We start from the raw sequence: 17967 nt of genomic DNA, 5'->3' as shown, positions 1-17967 counted from the left end.
CTCTCTACTAATTTGCTATCGCAATTGATGCTTCGCCTTTCGGGCGAAACTGCGACATTTTTAATTTAGCACAAGACCCGCTTTCTCCAAGCAGTTCAAGACCAATTCCAAACGTTTGTTGTGCTCACTAAACGTTCGCCCGAAGATCACAACGTCGTCTAAGTAGCCGCGTAATATCGTGTCCATGAACCTTTCGAACGCTGCGGGTGCGTTACACAACCCGAAAGGTATCACGTTAAACTCAAATAGTCCGTCGGGCGTTACAAATGCTGTCTTTTCTCTGTCGTTCTTGTGCATAGGAATTTGCCAATAACCTGACCGTAAATCAATAGAGGAAAAGTAAGATGCCGCAAAGAGGCAGTCGATGGCATCGTCAATTCGTGGGAGCGGATATACATCTTTCTTAGTACCGGCGTTTGGGAGACGATAATCAACGCAGAACCGCCACGTACCGTCTTTCTTCTTCACCAGTATCACGGGGCTGCCCAAGGACTAGATAATTCTCCAATGACGCCTTTGCATAGCATTTCTTGGACTTGATCGCTGATTATCTTGCGTTCTGATGGGGACACACGATAGGGTTTTTGTCCGATTGCCTGGGCGGCTGCTGTGTTGATGCGGTGACGAGTTCTGGACGCAGGAATCAATGGCGGGTCATCGTGCTGCGCAAAGTGGAATACCGAGGTGTGTTTTGTAAGTAGGGCCATCAACATTCGACGCTCATGATCACTGAGTGATTTATCAATCATGGAAAGTATATTCGAGCTCCCGGGGCTCGAGACACTGATTTATCCTCCATCGAATAGCTCTGTAAGTACTGCCACCGATGTAGGCGAGTCTTCCTGAAATGTGGCAATCTTTAGGCCTTGAGGTAGCACTGCCGCTTCAGTGGAACAGATAGCGCCCACAGCCCCGCGGATCCATTGGTCACTGAGACCACCCAGTGCGGAACTAACACGTTTTTCTTGAGGCAGTTCCGATGTACAGGTTCCACTGCAGCATCGAATGAGATAGGAGTCGGAGATGGACATGCGATGGCAACATGCATCGCGGATAAGGCGGGTACAACGGTATCATCAGACATGCAAAACACACTCTCTGGGCAAGCTGCACTTTCATAGAGCACAGGCGAAACACTGCTGTCGACACTGAGTTCTCCCGTCCGGCAGTCAACATTGGCACTACACAAGTGCAAAAAGTCAATCCCTAGAAACACGTCATGCGAGGAGCGAGGAAGAACAGTAAACTCTGCGTTAACAACTCTACCACCCAAAGACACATCCACATTACACACACCAACCGGGTATAATGATTCACCACTCACTCCACGGAAACTTATGCACTGGTCCCAACGAAACATAACCTTGTGTCCCAGAAGGCCTTTAAACCCCACACTCATGACCGAGACAGTTGCTCCCGTATCGACTAAAGTCATTGTAGAGACCCCATCAATCAGTGCATGAACCTTATTCTTAAGCATGAAAATAGTTGGGAGGCAGTTGAGTCGGCAGCGCACATTTTGCAGCGACCTCACCTCCATCGGCCGAGCTGGCTAGTTTCCCGGCGGGGGCGACACGAAACAGCGCCGAGGCGACGGTGATGTGAATCGCGGCCGAGGGGATGGTGATCGGGAGGCTCGGAAGGCTGGTGGTGGCGTCAGAGTACGGTCGGAGGCAGGGGAGTGGTAGCGGTTGCGGGTTTTCGCTTCTCCAAAGTAGGTCTCCTGGGAGGTGCGTCGGTCCTGTCGAAAGTGGCTTCCTGAAGTGGTCTCCTGGCCACTCAGTGTGCAGTGTACGACCTCTAGACCGCATAGTCGGCACTGACGGTCCGTATTTCGATGCTCGGCGATGGCTACAGTATACTAGCTATGTGGCCAGGCATGCCGCAGAAGTCACACACTGGCAAAGGGCGAACTTCAGGATGCGGATTGAAGTATTCAGCCGAAGACATCTGTTGAGGGTAACCAGGCTCTTCCCCTTGAAAGTCGTAGGTAGCGGCAAGTCTTCGTGGACGAAAGTTGCGTGGGCGTCGATCAAAACGTTCGGGGGGCGAATCATTGCGTCATGTCGTAATGCGGTTCGTCTGTGGAGCCGTTAAGATCCGCGACGTTCACCGACTGGTTCCAAGTAGCAGAAGGGGGTTCCCAAAGAGTGTCTCGGAAAACGGAGGAGCTGCAACGTGGCGCCGCATAACGCGCCTGTTCATCATGCCGTTGGAGCTCTTCGCGGACTATCTGGCGGATGGCGAACGAAAGCTCTGGGTGCGGAGGACTCATCTCAGCACTTGCTATGGTCGTTACCTTGGCCAGCCGTCCAAACTTTGGTGTAATTCGGCGAGTCTTCAGCGCCTCGAACGTACGGTAGTGCTGTATCAGTTCTGATATGGTGCTCAAGTTCTCTTTTCCAATGAGGAAGTTGTACACGTCTTCAGCTATTCCTTTTAACACGTGCCCCACTTTATCTTCCTTTGTCATTTGAGGGTTGACGGTTCGGCACAGCTTCAAAATTTCTTCAATATAGGTAGTGCAAGTCTCGCCAGGCACTTGAGCTCTCTGGGCTAATGTGAATTCCGCACGTTTCTTCTTTGCGTCCGAGTCGCCAAAACACTTCTGTATCTCTTCAACGAAGCGTGTCCACGTAGTTAGCATGTCCGCGTGGTTGTCGTACCATACCAACGCCGTGCCGGCCAAGAAGAAAACAGCGTTCCAGTTACTGTATTAGCGTACCCTTTCGTAATGGGTTAGCCACTCATCCACATCTTCTTCTGTTGAAGGAAAACTGAGAAATCCACCCAAATGTAGAAAATTGCTACATTTGGGTGGATGTCTCAGTTTCCCTTTAATTACTTATCTCCACCTAGCGGATTTCCGCTGAACTATTACGTCACATCTTCCTCTGCCTTCGCCGAGAACGTGCGTGGCTCTCGGTAGTGCTGGATAGGGACTGGGCTCGCCAAGGCACTGCTGGTGAGGGTGTTTTGCTCGGTTGGCCATGATTGAGCGCGACGGTGAAAGTACGGCGATGCGACGGATTCCGCGTAGTTCTTGTGCTGATGCCTTCGTTGTAGGTCGTGGGAGTTACCCAGCACAGCTCCACCAAATGTTACACACGAGGTGTTTAATGTCGAACCAGATGAATTTGGTTGATGAGAGCGTTTCCAGCGTGGTTCCGAGGCAGCTTGGCTCACGTCGTTCTCCTCTTTCTTTCATGTGATTGTCTGCGCGGCAGCCGTGGCCCATGGCAACAGCTCGTGACATTATTATTATCACAGATTAAGCTATAGTTTAGTCTGCGAGAGGACACTCAGCAATGCCTGTTTAGTGACCCAAGAAATCTGCTGAGAGAAATATGACAAATGCAGCGAACTTGTTGGTATCTACGCTAAGCGAAGCTCTATTGAATCTTTTTAAATAAATGTTTTCCAAACAGACATATGATGCCTGAAATTACATTTAAAAGTCAAGTATTTGCTTATAACTTCTGCTTAAATAAAAAAGTCGCAGTTTCGCTCGTAAGGCGAAGCATGAATCGCGATAGCAAATTAGTACAGGAGTAAGGATAGTAGCTTTATCGGCTGCATAAACTTGGATATATTCGCTGAATAACTGACTTAAGAAGCATGGTGTCAGCGCGCACAAGCAAACAAGAATAGATCACATTCGTTGACTGCAGACAACCACTGTCAAACGCTGTCGTGAGCAAGCGCGGCTGCAGCAGGGAGCGAAGGTTCGTGCGGTCTATCGCTTCAACGAAAAATAAGCGACGAAGGCACAGCGCGTACAAAAGTCAGAGCCGAGTGGAGATCCCTTTCAAGATACGGTGTGCGCGACAACTCGCAAGAGCGCAAACTAGAAGTATGCAATTTCCAGATCCCCTCGCGCCCTGGCCGCTAAATGCGCCGTTGGTTGCAGAGCACAACGGCGCCCCCCTCACTCTCCCTCACTTCCGTCCCCCCCACGGCCTTTCGAGCGACGAAGACGTCGCGTTGGCTCTCCGCCGTACGTTCGCTCTCCGTGAAAGCGGAGAACGAAGGCATTTCTGACGACGGCGACGCCGACGGCAGAAATGCGTTTGGAGTGTCCATATGATTCACAAAAACATTCACCATATATCATGTTTTGTGCAACGCCGGTGCTGCGCTGAATTAGAGTTAACGCGCCAACTTGCGAAAGTTCCAAAAACCACTGCGAACCGCAGTGACTTCTCGCTGAGTCTATCTGGCGAGGAGTCCTTTGTCGTCCTTTGTAAACGACTTTCGTCCTGTAAGCGCTCCCTGTTGTTTTTCTATCCGCGCTACAGACATCAGGGACCCCCAGCTACGTCTACTTGGTGCGAGGTCAACACTAAACCTGGTAGAGGTTAGTTCCTTAGGCAGCACCCGAGAAACTGTTCACGTAGCGTAGTGCTTAGGCTAGTAGTGCTTGAACGATCTACCCCTCGCGTTACAAACCACAATAAAACCACTGCGACGACACCTATCTTGTAGTGGTGTGAAAATTGTTTACATAATTTCCCCACTTGGATAACTTGTGGTAACATCATATATGATAACAACCGAGTATATTACTATATATTCTCAAGGAGCGCCCCTGATTACTAGTACACTCTCTCTGGAATAGGAAATGTTTTGGCGTCGCCATCTCTGGTATCGCCTATTGCACTGCGTTCGGTTTCCGGTCAAACGGCTGGTAGAGACGGCAAAGAAAGCTCTAATTTTACCACGTTGCGCTAAAACGATCGACGAATGTTTTCGACGTAAGCGAATGAATAGCCAGATGCTTCTAGAAAGCTATTCACTTTCTCAAAGCAGCAATGTCCACGGGAGAGAGTATTTGTGGCAATGAGATTATTTAGTTGCGTTTGACGTTTTATTGCGTAATACGGTGGAGAACTGAGTCGAACAGAGTCGTAACTCAGTGTGGGAACACCTCCATGATAAAGCTCAGTGTGCCTTCAGTGCGTGTTTTTACTGCAGATGACGCTATTTCACCACGAAGATCTGTGACAAATTAGGGCTCTAAGATGTAGCAAAAGAACGGCTATTGCAGTTCTATAAATCTAACGAAGCATGATTCTACTGGTGTTATAAAAAGATGAACCCATTTTACGTCAGCGACATCAAATACAAGGGGAAGTAACGCCAAATTTAACCATTAGACAGGCTCTAAATAAATCTTGGATGTACGCGATCGACTGCTTTCAGACGCACTCGAGGGCAGTGCAAGACTTGCAATATTCGTCAAGCGCAGTTTATGATATCCAAAAAAGTGTTAAATTCTCAGTATGGAACAATAAAGTCGCTATAAAAGGAACAAAAAAATTAAAATTTTCTTCTTTTTTTAATAGAAAGTAGACGGGGAAATCACTAGTAAAATGTAAACGTGCGAAGCCTGTGCTCTATGAGCGTTTTCAAGCGGAGCGGCAAGTATTAGCTGACCTGAAAGCTTTGGAAGCCTCGCTCTATGCTGCCTCGACGCGTGCGTAGTCGATAGGGTACTTTATAATATATAGAGTAGCATCAGATAATACAAAATAACTTTGTCTTCGACTGAAATTTGCCTTTATAATGATAGTATATCGACAAAATCTGCTATAGTGTGTTGTTGACAAAGTAGTTTTAAGCAGACACATCAAGGTATTTAAAAGAATATTGTGACTATAACGTGAAAAGTACTTGCAGGGATGTCTCCTACGCGCGTCTCTTGTAAGCACCCCAAAGAAGAGGGGCGCGCAAATAAATATCAGTCAATTTCACTGCCTTAAAAGAGTATTAGCGAATTCAACGGCTTCCCACATTTAGAATATCGCAGTCTAGGATCTATCAATAAGTCCGTCTCTAAAATCTTCCTTACCTCAATCAGATAGCCTCGTAGGAGTGAATGTGCTGAAGACAGCCGCCAACTGTATAGCGAATACCCAGAAGTGACGTTCTCACTTGCAGATTTCAGAGAATTGGTGTTTCAACACAAGTTCGCAGTTATTTGTCTTGCCTCAGCACAGTACCATAACACGTTTATGCCTAGCTGACGCATTTCAGCACTTGGATTTGAGCCGATTACAGCCGCGTCATCATTATTTGATATTCATTTCGTTCTATCTGTTGCCTACTGACTAATATATTCTTTTTGGTCTAAAGAACACAGAATACTTTCGCTGTCGGTGGAAAAACTATCGCTTACAAATAAAAGGTCTAACACTGAGTGGGACCCGCCTTGCATCCGCGTAGGCTCAACAAGCTGAGTTAGATTGAAAGTAAAGAAATAGTCAATTATCATACTGTTCGATGGAGAACCTGGGCTCAAGGCAAGACCAGTTCTCATCGCGTAGGTTAAAGTCGCCCGCCATGATAATCCTCCCACCAAGCACGCACAAGTTTATGTAATCGAAAACAGAATTTAAGTATGCTGCTTCCGCATTCGGGGGCCTGTAAACGGCACCAACGTGCACGATACTGTCGTTATGGTGAAGCTTACACCAAACTGCGACAGCGTCATTCACCACACGCATGACCGTGTACGCAATTCTCTTGCCGTAAAGCAATTGCTACGCCTCCGCCTCAAGTATCTCTATCTTTGCGAACAGTAGTGCAACTTAGTGGCACAACTTCATGATCACAAATGGTTGACTGTAGCAACGTTTCACTTACAGTGAAAATATCAGGTTTTATAGCCCACAAAACAGCTTCAAACTGGTCTTCTTTATTCACAAGACTTCGGGCGTTAACAATCAGAAGGGTTAACGGCGCCGTTGTCGGGAGGGCTGCCCTTTTTGTAGTTCCACATTGTTATTTTTTTCACTTCAACGATATTGTTACTCCTCTCATCCCAGGCAGAAAGACGACCCTTGATTTGTACTCTTGACGATAAGTCTTACCCTTTCCACTGTATCGAGGTTTTCTTTCGGGAAGTTCCACAGTTTTCGTCTAGTTTCATGAACTCCGAACGAGTAGTCTTCGCTTATGGAGTAACCGGTCCCTTTTAGCCTGGAACAAGACCGGAGTATTTTATTTTGTCGCGATGATCAAGTAACTTGATGATAATTGGCCTGTACTTTATTTCGCCTTCCTTAAGTTGACCAAGTCGGGGATTACGTTCAATACACGGAGTCTTTTCGTCCAGAGTATCTTGAAATGTTGTCTTTGATACCTGGTCGTGGAGTTTTTGAAATGACTTATTGTGTTGTTCCTGAACCCCATAGACAATCACACTTGACCGCCGACTTCTGTGCTCCAGTTCCTCAATTTCGCTGTTCATATCCGTGATGTTTGCAAGTTCCGCTATTCGATTTACGCAATCAGAAACCTGCTTTTCTTACCCACAACTTTTTTTCGAGTTTCTTATCGATTGCACTTAGTTTCCGGTTTGTGACGTTTTTTTCTGTTAATTTCCTATATGTCATCCGCGATTGCTTTTAGTTGCTTTGACCAATCACCTTCCATCGGCCCCGGATTGGTTTCTATATCGCCACTGAGTAACAACAGAAAGCGCAGAGAAATCATCATTTTATTAAGCACTTCGGACAATGACCATGAGCATGGCAGCAAAATTAAGCAAACAATATGGCTACGGTAACATTTTCCGTATCGTTTGCTCACCTGCACAAAAAGCATGAACGGGTTTGATGACCGCATCAGAGCATCGCTGGCATGCCCACTGTCGAATGCCGCAGTGAAGATCACTTTTGTAGTTCCGTTGATACATGCTTCCACCAGCACCCCTGGTGGTTCCGATGACGACTTCGTTGCTCCTCCACGGGCGGTGTTTGGCTGATGAACGATTATGGGCAGCAACTTTTCTTGCTCGTTGACCAAGAACAGAGGCGGCGATAACGGCACGTTGTCATTTGGTGATAGTCACGCAGGAGCCAGCAGCCATCCAAGCAGAACCTGTACAAGAAGCATAAACGGGTTTGAAGACAGCATCATGGCATCGCTTCCTTGCCCACTGTTGCCATGCTTTCTATGTTACCGTCTCCAGCTTTCTCTAGAGTGGACAGGCATGGTGCTCCTTCCGGTGGCCTGCTCCTCGCTTTCCCTTTCCTGTCTAGTGAATACATGTTTTGAAACGGTCCTGAATGCAACATGTGTGATACGTTCTGGTGATGACTTCCATATTGTGGCCCATACCCGCGACGGAGGATCCTCCAAGACGTGAACGGTACATTTAAAATAAATAGGAAGAAAGGAAGAAATACAAATCAATATAACATTTGGCACATTGAGTAGACCGTGTGCGCGAATGCACTTGAGCGCGGCAGCTTAACGTCAATGACGCTGCAATAAAATGGGCAAAGTTCTAGGGTGTCCTTAACGATTTCGCGAGAACTTCGCTTCAAATAGACTCTTAAACGTTCATTTAATGTGCATAATATTTTAAAAAGGACTTTTTATACCTATCCTTATGCTGAACGACGTCAGCAAAGTTACTTTTGACTGCAAATGTCACGGAACGGCGATGAAGAAGGACCTCCTCAGTCAGCGATGGTGGCTGAGGAGGAAAGGAGGCAACACAAGAGGAAGCGCGCTGTCTTGAGTCGTGTGCAAGGCACCGGGGGGAGGAAAGGGAGGCGGGGGCTTTCTACTTCGGCAGCGGCTCCGTATGGTGCGGCCGCGTGGGTGCTTTTTTGAAAGCGTTGTACGTTGGGGGCAGAGCGGCGGAGTGCTTTGTTCGTGTGGGCTTCGTTTACGCTTTGTTCGCTCCCCTTAGTTCGCGTTGAAGTGAGAGACCGCACGAAGGCAACAATAACACCACGATTTGCTCCGCGATCTGCTTGCTGTGACCTTTCACAAAGCGAAGTCTCTAAAAAATGCGTATGACGCACGCACGAAATGTATTAATGATATTCCCAACAGATTTCTTAATATTGTTTCCGTGCACTTCTGACACGACCCCTCGTTTTTCTTTAGATACGGTGCATCCATAAGGTGAATGCTCCTTGAAATACTGCTGATAAGACGGGGAGACAGCCCGCTCTTCGTCCTCATCGTTTACATTTCACTATTGTTAAATATTCGGCGGCTCGACGCCGAGGGCGGCCGGACGACCGGCCCAAGGAACAGACCACCTACGCATTTCCAGGAAGACAATCACCTTTATTCTTTCAGCGACGCGCTTTTTGTGCGCTACGTAGCCAATCAGGGTGTGGCAAAAATAAAAAGAAAAGATATCGCGGCAAGCGGGGCAATCTTATCTGCAGGGCCCAACGTAGAGTGCGACCAGCACCGCGAATGTTACACTACGCGACAAGAGCACTGAAATCTCACTAGTCCTCCGCGAAGCGTCTCTGCTGGGCAAAGAAGCGCAACTACTGATTTTGGACGACTTCAACGTAAACACCCAAAGTGGGGGTACCTAAAACACCACCGAAAGGGCACCCGGTTGTGGGAGACCACTCCATATCTAGGTCTTACTGTCCTCAACGACCCACAACAACCAGCACGGGTCGGTAACAGTGTGTGCAGACACACCACGCTAGACCTCTCCCTTTGCAAGAACATAACGGTCGCTCGGATGCAGAACACAGACCGGACGGTTGGCAGCGATCATTACATTATGTCGCTAACTTTTGAAACGGCCGCGACCAGGGGGAAGACGGCCGCTGTCCGCATTACGAAGTTGGATAAATTCCATCAGCTACGCGAATAAATGGCATCCGACTTCATATCGCATCTCAACGAATGCATCAGGTCGCTGAGCCGCGACGTGACTTCCACGACGTACGAAATGGTGGTGTCTCAAGAGCAGCCACCGATGAATTACTGCCTCCTGCACATCTGGGAAGCGCGCAAAAGCTTCACGCGCAGGTGGCAGCGCTATCGTGACAGCAACAAGCTGCGACGGTGCATAGCAAAGCGCGAACGGGAGATATAGGCTCACACCTCTACACTGGAACGTCAGCAGTGGGGCCAGATATGCAACAGCCTCAACGGTCAGCTGGGCTACAAGAAGACATGGCATCTGTTGCGACACCAGCTAGATCCCGGCAACACCAAGTCGGCGACACTTAAGCAGCTGACGCAACTAATACACCAATACCCCGGCAGCGACGCGGAGACTCTAGCGGAGCTTGCCAGCCGGTACATTAATACGTCGTGATAGAGCGACACGCACCTGCCACCCCACGTTAGAGCTCCTAACGAACAGCTGGATGCTGACATATCGGAAGGAGAGGCCTGATTTACGCCGCACAGGCTGCGCATGATGTCAGCGCCAGGCCTCGACGGGGTAACCTAGACCCGAAGTCTGCAGGAGCAATAACCGAACACATGAGCGAGTGCTAGCACTCCGGCCTTTTACCCCTCAGTGGGAACACGCAAGGGTGATGGTTATATCAAACCCGCGCAAGAAACTCAACCTAGAGAATCTTCGCTCTATTTCACTCACGTTGTATTTAGACGAGCTCATGGAGCGTGTAAAAGTGTACCGCTTACAGAACTTTGCCGAGGAACACGATCTCCTACCATCCACGATGCTCGGTTTTCGGTCACACTTGTGTATGCAGGACGCCCTCCTTCAATTACACCACGACCTCTTGCATCTGGACAGTCCTTCGAGCACGAAAGCTTTACGAATCTGGGCATCCATAAGGCGTTTGACAATGTACTCCACGCGGCTGTGCTCAAAAGCTTAGCTGACTTACAATCGGCAAAAGAGCCTACAACTAGATCAGGTCGTTCGTCACAGGTAGGACGGTTGAGCTAGCGCTCGGAGACCGGCGCTCGCCTCCTATCCGGCTCGCGGATAAAGGCACCCCAAAAGGTGCAGTCCTGTCACCATTCCTATGCAACTTAGCAATGCGCACCCTGCCTCCGAAACTGAATGAAGTCCCAGGACTCAGACGCGCGCTATACGCAGCAGTTCTGCTTTGCTCCAGCCCGGACGTGCAACTCCGAGCCGTGGAGCGAGCCGAAGAGGTTCCGTCACGCATCGCCTGGCGGCCATCTGGCCTTTCTGAGGAGCCTATGAACTCCCCACACTGACAATAAAGTTGTATGCTTCTCTACCACATGCAAGGTTCACTCCCGCGAGTACAGTGGTGAACGGGAATTCGTTCTTGGTGTCGATTCCGTGTTAACGCAACGTGGGAGAGTTATATTATCGCAATGGCCATTATGGCGACACTCCAGGCACATTTTTTGCTGTCGCTGTCGCCGTCGCAGTGAGGTTCCTTATAAAGTCTAACGGCGATAAAATCGTTGCCGCATGCCGTATACTCTATGCGCGAGTCAAAGCGTGTAAGGGTGAGGTGGCGATCGCAGCTCAATCTGGCGTCCGCAAGGAAAGGAAGCAAGGAGGAAGTGCGCCGTCTACAGCTGCGCCGACGGCTCCTGGGATAGGGTAGGGAGCGGCAGGACACGTTCTACTCCAGGCGGCCCGGGTGGCTGCTGTATCTTGAAAGCCATTTGCGACGGGGACAAAGTCCGCCCTGTGCTGTGTTTTCGCGGCTTAGTTCTCGTTGATGCGAACGGCGGCACGAAGGTCTTTTGGCTCGCAGCTGCTGCCGCGTTTCCTCACTCCAGCCTTTTGACAGCGAGTTTCCGCAGCCATCGAGTGAGATGTGTTCATATTTACTCCTGCCCGCGCGACACCATGCATGTTCATTTAGCTAGTATGTCTATGATTACAAGTTTATACCTGCATGCTGACTTAGCTATTCGACCGTACAGAGACCAGGACTTCAGATACGCCCTTCGGAATGTTGTTGACTTAAAGTAAATAAGTTCAATTGGCCAATTTCAGATGCCGCACGTGTGGATGGTGACGTGCAAGTCCGCAATGGCAAAATCAAAGCTAGTCACGTGCGGGGATTTATCAGTGAAAGGAAGACGCTGCAACGTCATGGACCCTGAGCCCACGGAAGTAAAAATGAAGCTTTTATAGCTCCCTGAGCGTTTGGAAGACTCCTACATTCGAGATGCACTCCAGGCTTACGGGAAAGTGAAATCTATATCTGCAGAAAGCTGGTGGAGTATCGGCGATGAAACAAATGCGTACGCTAAATCGTGATGTGGTGTCGTCTCGTGCCGACGGAGTAGGTGTGGGTGACGTTCCACATCTCCTGCCTATCGGTGGAGTTGAAAGCCTTGTATTGATTTTAAGATACCCCCGCTTCGTCTCCGCTGTAACAAGGTTGACCACATTCGTCGCAACTGCAGAACCCCACGTTGTGAAGATGGTCGGCGCTTTGGTCATGCAGCTGAAGAATGTATGGTAACATACGCCGACAAGCTACGACATAGGCCACGGCCTCCATATGAATGCTTGCAAGATCACATATTGGATGTCACGGACGTTCTTGACATGACCGGAGATGTTCCATCCGCCGCGGAGACCAGTTGGGCCAGCACGTCCCCTCTAGATGTTAAAAACAATGTCATCGCAGAACCGCCAGAGGACAAGGAAGGTAGCAAAGAGACAGATGATCAGTCTAAACAACAGTGCAATGAAGCGCCCGTATTCACACAGACAGTTAATGCCCAGCAAGCGAATGAGGCAGCCGATAATGACTCATCTGCTACACCCAAGCTTCTCAAGACGTGTCCTGTGCTGGTAGAGGACAGACAAAGTAGCATGGATGCATAAATTCCGAAGCGCCTTGTGACAAACACATCGGAAGCAAGCACGGAAAGTGGCACGACCAGTACCAGAAGAAAAGCACGTCGCGAAAAACATCGAAACAATCAGGAAAGTGCCAGCGATCACGTTCCAGGAGGCCTGGTGGGGATTCGGAGGGAGCCACACCGTTGCCCTCAAGGACCGACCACATAGATTATTAGGCCTGTAGAGTGGTTAGTCACCATGGCGCTGTCCGAGCAACTTCTCTTCGCAACTTTGAATGTACGTGGCCTTAGGTCTTTGCAGAAACAGGCACAGCTTCGCGAGCTTTCATCTAGGCACCGCCTCGATTTCGCAATTGCAAGAGATAAATATTGAGAGTGATGACGAGACAGAAAGGGCCTTGCGACCTTTTCTGCCTGAGTATAGTGTTCGCGTTTCACACGCCCTTCGTTAATCATCGAGCTGCGTCGTGTTTCTGAAAAAAAAAGCCTACTTTGTTCACCATTCAGTTACGATGTGGGCGCTGAAGGTCAATATATATGCTGCGATATTGTATTGCAGGGTGTGCCATGGCGAATAGTTCAACTCTATGCATTTAATGAAGCTGCTAAACAAATTCTTTTTATTTGATCCTGTCTCTAGCCTACTGGACTGTGAACGCTGCATTGTGATAATGGGAGACTTCAATTGTGTTTGTGATCCGAGTGATCGAAGCGGGATTAACATTCAGCGGGACAGGAGTGGCGAAGTTTTGCCTAACGTGATAGAGAATGCAGGGCTCATAGATATATGAGCGTCGGGACAGGGATCTTGCTCTTATACACGAATGCAAGGTCGCTCTTACGCCCGCCTTGATCAGATTATGTCTCTTCATCACTTCTCAGCCGAGGACTGTCCTGTATTACTATCCCAATTTCGTTCTCTGATCATTATATGGTTATCGGGAAGGTTGGTGAGAAATCTGTAACCAATTTCTGACCACAGTGGGCACTTTGGAAGCTTAACTGTGAGCTCTTAAATGATCAGGAATTTATTAATCGTGTGCGTATGGCCCTAACAACTTCTTTTTCTACAGACTTGCCATTATTTGCTGCTTGGGAACTCTTTAAGCAAGAGGTTCGCACAGTGGCTATAGAAATTGGGTCGGTGAAAACATTTTACAGAAAGAATGAAGACAAAACGTTTCTCAAGAGCCTAAGTAGCATTTACGAGATGGAATGCGAAGTGCCAGGCGCACACATAGAAGACATAGAAAATATTACATGTGACTTACAAAAGTATGACGCACTGGGTTACATAGGTGCGCTAGTTCGATCACGAAACAGGCGTGCTCTGCACTCTGAACAGCCAACACGTCAAGCTTTACTTCATGAGTGGCGTCACGCTATTTCAAAAGTAAGTGCAGAAATATACTTCAAAGGTAGTCTTGTAACAAATACGAATGACAAAATTTCACATTTTGAAAGTTCCTACAATGCTGTGTTTAGTGTCCCTACCAAGGATCATGATGCAAAAGTCTTAGAGAGTTTTGTGTCTTTCTTAAAACCTTTACAGAGTGAGGAGTGTACATTCATCAGCATCCAAGAAATTGAGCTAGCTATTGATCAGCTGCCTTTATTGAAAACCCCCTGCCCTTATGGACTTCCACGTTAATTTTGCAAAGCGTTCAAAGGAATTATCAGTGCCAAATAATTGGATATATTTATTACAAGCTTAGAGGTGGATGCCCTTCCGCAATCTTCTTGCAAAACCACAAAGTTTTAATCCCAAAAAGCTCAGATAAGAAAAAAAATGCGTTCTGTTGAAAGCTACAGACCAATCACGTTGTCAAACGTTGACTATAAAATTTTTGCGATACTTTTATCTAACAGATTACAATTTGCGTTGTCGATTATCACTCGTTCCCATCAGACGTGCAGAATTAGGGGCCGATCAATTTAAACCAACATACATATCGCCCGCACACTTCTTGAATACTGTTACGGTTCCACTGAGTAGCTTTCAATCCTTCAAGTAGACATTGCAAAAGCTTTTCATTGAGTCATGTTTCTGAAAAAAAGCCTACTTTGTTCAGCATTCAGTTACCATGTGGGCCACGTCAATGTAGGCTCCGTTGCGCTTAAAGGTATTAGGGTTTGCTACACCCGTTGTTCTACTTGCTCAGTTATTAATGGGCATCTCTCCAAACCCGTTGCTATCTGCTCTTATGTGAAACAAAGATGTCCGATGTCTCCACTATTCTTCGAGCTTTACCTAGAACCGCTATGCATACGCGTAACTCGGTCAAGTTGCATCCATGGCTTCAACATAAGGAGTAATGAGGTAAAGGTGTTAGCTTACGCAGATGATCTAGCGTTTTTCAGCACGGATAATCCCAGTGTTGAAAAGGTTCTGGCTATACAATAGAGAAATTTGGCAGCGTATCAGGAGCACGAATAAACTCATCGAAAAACTTAGGCTTATGGTTCGGCTCCTGATATTATAAGCCAGAACAGTTTGCAGGCATTAAGTGGACTGATGTTCCGCCAAGTATCTTGGCGTGCCGCTAGACGCATATAAATGAAGCGTGCACTGTTGGAAAGAACGGGTTTCGGCCTTGCAAAGTTACGCTCAGACACGTCCTCCACAGCGACTTTCTATTTTCAGAAAGGCCTGCAAATGTGCCTGCAATAAGTTTTTCGCAATCAATATTTACTACGTATTGCACGTTATTTACTGTGGCTGGCTCTACATCCAACGCTTTCACCGAATTTTTCCAAATTTCATATGGTCTTCCATTTTTGAGCCTATGTGGCGAGACAATATTTTTAGACCACTTAGTGAGGGTAGGCTGGGCTTAGTGGATATTTACGTGCGGCAAATAGTGTCTCGTTTCTTCTTTTTTCGCTATACTTCGCATCCTATTACTCGGTCATTCTTGAAAGTCACACTTGTTGATGCTTTACCTGATTTAGTTGTTTCTTCAAGTTTTTCTTCGCGTTTATGCTTGTGTGGGATCATGCAAGAGGTTTATTTGGCGGTTCGTTTCCTGACATTTCGGCTTTCCACGGAATAATTGTACTCCGTGCCACGTAAAAGGTTATACAAAGATTTACTGTCCATGTTATTTCCGCCTCCATATTACCGATAACTATACATTGAATGGCCAGGCCATATGATGTACTAAAGCGAGTTCGTAAATTGTATATATCCCCAAACTGCAAAACATTCTTTTATAAACTTCATAGTGAAATATGGGTACAGAAAAAAGGTGACAGACAGTGACAAGAACTTTTATTGGTCCTGAGAAACTGGCCAGGGGGAGCCGAAGGCTCCCTCAGGTCAAGTCGATGGCTCTGCCCACGATGGCACCGGGAGACGAAATCCCGTTGCGATGTCGTGGGCCCTCTGGACTGCCTGGAGTTGGATGTGGTGGTGGTCGCTTCTTAGGAACTCCTCCCACTGTTCCTTTGTGGCAAGCATAGAGTTTCCTATGGCTGGGTACAGCCAGAGCATGTGATCGAGAGAGCATGAGTCGGCTCCGCATTTGGGGCACGACTGCGGGAAGTGCGGGTCTGTCTCTGTTTTCTGTTAATTGTGGTCTTTGTGATGTGCCAGAGGCAAATGAACACTGTTTTATTGGCTGCAAAGACGCCATTCTATTTTGGGATATCCTCCAAAGGACTCTAATGAAGAATTTGAAATCAACCTCCCATACATTGCGATACCTGCTGCCGGCCTCTGCCGATAATGTACCTTTCGACATATATTTAAGCGAAGCTTTATAGGCTCACAAGTGTCGACGGTGATGGTGTTGTCACGCTGAAAAATGGGCCGATCCTGGCGATAGTGCAGAAAGGGTCGAAGCTCATGGCACATACCCATGTCGTTTGGGCCGATCCTGATATTTGTGCAGAAAGGGTCCAAGCACAATGGCACATACCAGGGACAAATATACATACAATGGCACATACCAGAAAGAGATAGAGAAAGAGAGAGCGAAATAAATAAATAAATACAAAAAAGGAGAAATACAGAAAGAAACAGAGAGAGAGAAAGAGAGAGAGAAAGAAAGAAAATCAGCAGCCCTTCCCCTGTCAAGGAAATGGGGGTAAGCGAAGGGTGTCATGTGTGTACTTTACCTACTACTTTCCCTTTCCTTTCCTATTACTTTTCGTTCCCTTTCCTTCTACTTTTGTTTCCCTTTCGTGCAACTTTTCCTTCCGTTTCTTTGCACGTTTTGATGTATACATTTAATAAACGCTTATGATTTATTACTGTGACATGTGAACGTTACCCTGACAAAGGTCAGATATACACACGACAAGCTTCGCTTACCTCCAGTTTCTCGACAGAGGAAGGGCTGGTGAATTTTTCACATGGGAATGCACAGTATGTTGAAGGCGCCAATGATGGACCGCAGCGCCGAACCGGTTATACATACAAGGGTAAATTTCGTCCAGATGACTGTGCACATAAAACATGTTTAAGCACTCAACCGGACTGGTACCCCCTTTTGGTGAGGTACTTGACCTTAGGACCCTTTTAAAGCAGAACAGTACCTCTTCGGTTGTTCTGTGTGTGACTCATTGTGCTCGCCATTCTATGACTATGCACAATTGGCGAGTGTTTTATTGGATTACATGTTTATATATTGTTACATGTTATTGGCCTTAGTGAGGTTAGAAGAACTGGTGAGGCTTACACAGTGCTGACTAACGGCCACGTCCTCTGCTACAGAGGTCTTCCAGATAAGAGAGAATCTGGGGTAGGATTTCTAGTTCATAACAACATAGCGGAAAACATTGACGAATTCTGCAGCATTAATGAGAGGGTAGCAGTTTTCGCAATCAAGCTGAAGAGGAGGCATAGAATGTAGTTAGTACAAGTCGATGCCCCAACCTCGAGTCACGATGATGAAGAAATAAATCACTTTTATGAAGATGTCGAATTAGCAATGAGAAAGGTGCAAACTCAGTATACTGTAGTCATGGGCGACTTCAATGCAACAGTGGGCAAAAAGCAGGTTGGTGAGCAAGCAATTGGCAACAACGGCATCGATTCTAGGAATGCAAGAGGAGACATGTTGGTAGAATTCGCAGAAAGAATTAGGCTCCAAATAATGAATACATTCTTCAGGAAGCGCAGCAACAGGAAGTAGACCTGGAAAAGCCCTAATGGAGAAACAAGGAATGAAATATATTGCATACTCTGAGCGGATCCAAGCATAGTGCAGAATGTAGAAATGTTAGGTAAGGTAAAGTGCAGTGACCGTCGGTTAGTGAGGTCTAGGATTTCACTTAATTTGAAGAGAGAAAGAGTGAAATTAGTGAAGAGGAAACAGGCCAACCTAGACACAGTAAGGGTGAAAGCAGACCAATTCAGGCTAGTGCTCGCAAACAAATATGCAGCTTTAGAACAGGAAGATGAAG

This window comes from Dermacentor silvarum, chromosome 3 (genome assembly GCF_013339745.2).
Source record: "Dermacentor silvarum isolate Dsil-2018 chromosome 3, BIME_Dsil_1.4, whole genome shotgun sequence".
In the NCBI taxonomy this organism is placed as follows: Eukaryota; Metazoa; Arthropoda; class Arachnida; order Ixodida; family Ixodidae; genus Dermacentor; species Dermacentor silvarum.
Note: the sequence above shows the minus strand (reverse complement) of the source record.